At 32.7% G+C, this 5,334-nt stretch overlaps 1 protein-coding gene across 5 annotated transcripts in view; it reads left to right on the forward strand.

The window, feature by feature from the left end:
- LOC106869351 (disks large-associated protein 1) overlaps window positions 1–5,334 on the forward strand; it is a 374,528-nt gene that overhangs the window by 109,461 nt on the left and 259,733 nt on the right. The window lies entirely within an intron of this gene.

The following is a 5,334-nucleotide window of genomic DNA, read 5'->3' on the forward strand; positions in this document are numbered from 1 at the left end:
AGATTGTTATCTTATGTTTTAACTTTCCTTACAAGATGGCGATGTCCTGCAGCAATGAATTTAATGAGAAGTTGTCAGAAAGTTGGGAAAGTTTTCCTAAGTAGGCCTGGTTCAGAGGAATAATGTCTGTACAAGAATATGAAATGTAATTTCAATACAAATAACAATAGCAACAACAACAACAACAATAATAATAATAATAATAATAATAATAATAAGAGCCATTGAAGTTTCTGGGTTATCGCACAACCTAGTAGAAACAGTTACTTTCCTAAGGCACTGAGCTGGTAGAAACGTTAGCACGCCAGGTGAAATGCTTCGCAGTATTTTGTCTATCCTCACGTTCTGAGTTCAAATTCCACCAAGATCACCTTTGCCTTTCATCGTTTTGAGATCAATAAATTAAGTGCCATTTACATACTGGGGTTGATCTAATTGACTGGCCCTCTCCCTGCAAATTTCTGGCATTGTGCCTAGAGTAGAAAAGAATATTTAGTCACATTCCTTTAAGTTTTGAGTTTATATCTTGATGCAGCCAGCTTCGCTTTTTATCTCTCTGAAGTTGAGTAAATAAATACCAAAACCTGGCATTATTACAGCTGGAATGTCTTTGATCATAAGTCTGTTTGATTAGGACTGACCTGGGGCTAAGAAAAAACTAGAACAAAGCTCCATCCTTTTGATGCATGATCACATGCAATAATAGCAGTACAGACAGGCTATTTCACATTGTAACACTGGTTCTCATCTGATCATTGAAATAATGCTAAACCTAGCTGGGTGGGCCCATTGGGAAACTTGGTGCCTTAGGCAATTTATAAGAGCCCTTGTAAGCTAGTAAAAGAAACTATTAGTATCATAAGTACCAGTTTCTGAAATGTTACCATTGCTATAAGTACTACTAACATTATAATTGATAATAACATTGTTGAGCCAACAAAAGAATTTCTATATGCTTTTTTGGCCAGGCAGAAATAGTAACTAAACTCCCTCAGATCACTTTATACTGTCTTAAAGAAAGGACATGTTAGATAATATGATCTAAAATACATTATAACTGAAAAGAAAAGGTAAAAATAGATGGAATGGTCTTGGAAGGAATGACTTTTGGTCAATGATTTGCTTGATTAAGGTTGACTTGAGGCTTAGCAATAATAACAATCACAATCATATTACAAAAGCTTTTTATTGATTTAAGAAATGAATAAACTTATTAAATACTAATTGGCACTTATGAAGTTACAGCTATAGATGTTACTGTCTTATATTACTCTTTCTTCTTTTGGCAGAAGGCCATCAATTTTGAAGGGAGGGAACAAGTCAATTATATAGACATCAATACATGACTGGTATGTTATTTTATTGACCTTTGAGGGACGAAAAGCAGAATTTGAACTCATAATGTAAAGAACTGAAAGAGTTTCCACTAAACATTTTGTCTGTTGTGCTAACAATTCAGCCTCCTATCAATTCTGCCTTCCCTAGTGTATTACTGGTACTTATTTTTAGTGATATTTTCAGATTAAAAAGATAAAAGCAATCTGTGCAAGATTTGAACTCAGAACTAGGAAATGGCATGGTTATACATTTTCAGACTAATTAACAGTTTTGTAGAGGAAAAAACAAAAAAAAAACACTTTAATATTTTCATTTACACTGTATTTCAGCTAATTGGATCTCTGGTTGTTATCAGGTCTGAAAACTTATAAATTGCATTAGCAACAACTCATTTCAGACATTTGCATTTAATCATTTATGAGAAGTAAGGGTTACATATCCAAGAAGCAGTGGCTGTATGTCTGAGAAGAAATGGTTACATGTCTCAGAAGAAATGGTTACATTTTATGGGTAGTGGTGGTTACATACCTGACAGAAAGTAGTTACATGCCTGGGAAGTAGTGGCAATATCTCCAGGAAGTGGTGGTTATATGCCTGGACGTAATGGTTGCATGTCTCAGAAAGAGTGGTTAGATGCCTGGGAAGTATTAGCTGATACAAGCAAGATATCATTTACCAAAGTTCTTTCTCTGTCAGTTGCAAAAACTCTACATCTTATCAAAACGATTTCTTAATTATAATTCCTAGTTTATAGAAAAACAAAGTGGAATTCTTATATAAGAGATTGGCTGAAATGTAAATGGTTCTAAAGTAATGGAGTGTAACTCAACACTAGTTAATTAATAAACAGTGAGTCATCTTACACTATATTTATGAATGAAATAAGATATTGCTCATTTGAATTAATCAACAACTCATTAGATTCAATATGCTGTAATGATAAACATATTAAATCTCAATTTTTTTAAAGACTATTACTTCTACTGCTAATTGTATTATTTGTACAAGCAGGGTTTGTGTGGTTAGAAAGTGCACTTTCAATCACATGACTTCAGAGTGGCTCCTACTGGGTGATGGTTTAAACAAGTGACTTGTGCAATAGCCTTGAGTTGAGTGATGTTTTGTAAGTGAAACTGTACAAAAAAACTTGTTATATATGAGGAGATAGCCAAAAGTAACTGGAAACGTTCTCTGTGGAACAAGCCTGTTGTAGTTCGGTTTTCTGCTGCAAGAAGCCATTTGATGCAACCTTCAGGCATCAGTCTGCTGACCAGTGTCATCGATTGGAGTCGTACTGCCACATGGTGTATCTTTGTTTTGCAGTGCTTCTCTCCTATTCGTTGATTTTTTGCACTGGCTGAAATGAAAGAACAGCATGTTTCCATGAAATTCTGTATTCTGCTGGAGAAAAAGGTAGCTGAAATAGTTGTCATACTTCAAACAGCTTAGAGGGATGCTGCCATGAGCAAAACACAATTTTATGAGTAATTTTCATGCTCTAAGAATGGTCACTGGTCGCTTGAAGACCAACCTCGTCCAGGACAATCATTGATCTCCTGAATGAATGAAAACATCGTGAAAATTCATGAACTGATCTTGGAGGACCATCACTGGATAATTGACGAACTAGATATGATTGGTGTGTCCTGGAGCTCTTGTCAACGAGTGAAAAGAGTTGCAACAAAATTTGTGCCTTGCTTGCTCATGGAAGTTCAAATGAGTCATGATTAAATGTGTGTTGGGAACTGAGAGAACAGTTGATCTGGACTTTCTTTTTCAAAAGTCATCACTGGTAACGAAAGCTGGTGCTATGGAATTTGCAGATGTGGAAGAGGAGAAGAAAAAAGCAGCAGAGTCATTAAAAGGCATCACTTCACAAGAGCTCCAACACTGCTCTGAACAGTAGAAAATGTGTCTGGACCAATGCATTGCTTCAAATGGAGAATACTTTGAAGGTGATAAAAATGTAAACATGTAAAACTAAGTGAATAAAATAATATTGCAAAATTCTTGTTTCTTTTGGGTACCCTCTCGTATGTGTGTGTTTGTCTCTGCATGACTTCACATCACTAACAGTGCAAAAACAAAATTTCCTATAGCTCAGTAGTTTGATGTGTGAAACACTAATAGAATAAAGTTCCTTATTTGCAAGAGAAAAAAGTTGACATACAAAAGGACATCCAGTCATGCAATATTGTCTCAAGAAGTCTTGTTAAACCAATATCACCATGGTAAAAGATGTTGCAAAAACGATGATGAGGATGAGCATGATGTTGATGACAGAAACTTAGGTGAGGGATAATATCTTAGCGAAAGCAACAAGGTTTCAAATCTTAGGTAGGAATTGTTTTACTTCTGGTTAGCCCTTTTGTGATCATTTTTCCCAAAGACATATTCTACTTGTGTGTTCCTATTAATTTTGGAAATAATTAAGAATTATGAAAGGATTCTATAAAGTCCTTTATTCAATGGAACATAAATTGACAGATTTTAACTCAAATATGAACACTTCACCCGCAAAGGTTTTGAACCATAAACTTTGTGGTGATTCTAAGTGACTTGGTATTGAAAACATTAACATGCTTGATAGAGGCATAAACCAAAAGCTCTTGCAATAAGAAAGGGAGTTTTAATGTCTATATTTATTATTTAAATCTATAAATAGATTATATATTTCTATCTCTAGTTTACAGGTCTTTAATTTATGAAAATTTTTATAACTTCCAAAAATTATTTTAAATTCAACAATCCAGAGATGGGGATAGGGGTAACAATATAAGAAACATAAGATTATACCATTCATAGAATTTATGAAGATCTTGCCATGCATCAAGTAATTGGTCTAATCTATCAGCTTGCCTTTTTTTTTTTGTCTATTTGAAATTCAAATATTTTTAAAGGAATTTTAAAATTACACGGCTCTTTTTTTTGTTTTTGTCTCTTGTAAAAAGTGTTCCATCTTCTTCAATATAAAAAACCTCAGCAGTTTTCATCTCCACAAAGTTAATGTTACACTTTTATGCATGATATATTTTACTCTATTTAGATCTTCGAGTAAGTTTGTCATTAGAAGCCATTCTGTTTTTGTTGATATTTTTTATTTGGAGAGTTTTCTCAACTTCTTTCGTTGATACATTGTTGTCCTTTTGAAAAACTTCATTTCTCTGTGTTCAAAAGCTAGATATCAAATCATAGTATTTATTATCAGTATTTACATTTTCCCTCTCTCTCATATTCTTGTGACTTCCATACCTAGGAAGAAAGAAAAACACGACAAAACAAAAAACAAAACTGACAAAAACAACATAGTTATCTGAATTTTATAATTGTTGTTTTTTATTAGAGTGGGAAAGTATTTACATATGCTACAATGTTAGACTTGTTGTTTAATGGCATTTCATTTAGTATCTCTTTATTCTGAATTCAAACACCTTTGAATATAATCAGATAAGCATCAGTAGTATAATGGGGTAATTCAATTGACTATATCCTTCTCTCCATCGAAAATTGGTCATCTGTGTAATTATAAAACAAAAGTAAACCCAAATTTGTTGTTATTGTTATTGTTATTCGCACATTGGGCCTATTTATTGCTTAATGTTATATTTTGTTGCCAGGGAAGGAACATCTAAATTACAGATTTCACTATACGCTGAGGTTTTTGTTTTGCTTTTTTCTTTTTTTTTTTCACTAGAAAGGCAAACTTACTCTGTTACTATCTTATCTTTTGCAAATGTTAAATGGATGCTAATTTGCATTAGAAAATCATAAAAGAAACACAAACTCTCAATGTATGGAAATAGAGTCAACAACAACTTTTATTTATTAGAATAAGTTTTCACACAAAATGATTCCATTAAAAAGATAAATTAAACAATTACTGATAAAATAGATAAGTATATTGGTTTATTGATTGAAATATATATATATGTGTGTGTGTATATATATATATATGTGTATGTATGTATGTATATATACATATATATATATGTGTAT

The sequence above is a fragment of the Octopus bimaculoides genome, chromosome 6 (genome assembly GCF_001194135.2).
Source record: "Octopus bimaculoides isolate UCB-OBI-ISO-001 chromosome 6, ASM119413v2, whole genome shotgun sequence".
NCBI lineage: Eukaryota > Metazoa > Mollusca > Cephalopoda > Octopoda > Octopodidae > Octopus > Octopus bimaculoides.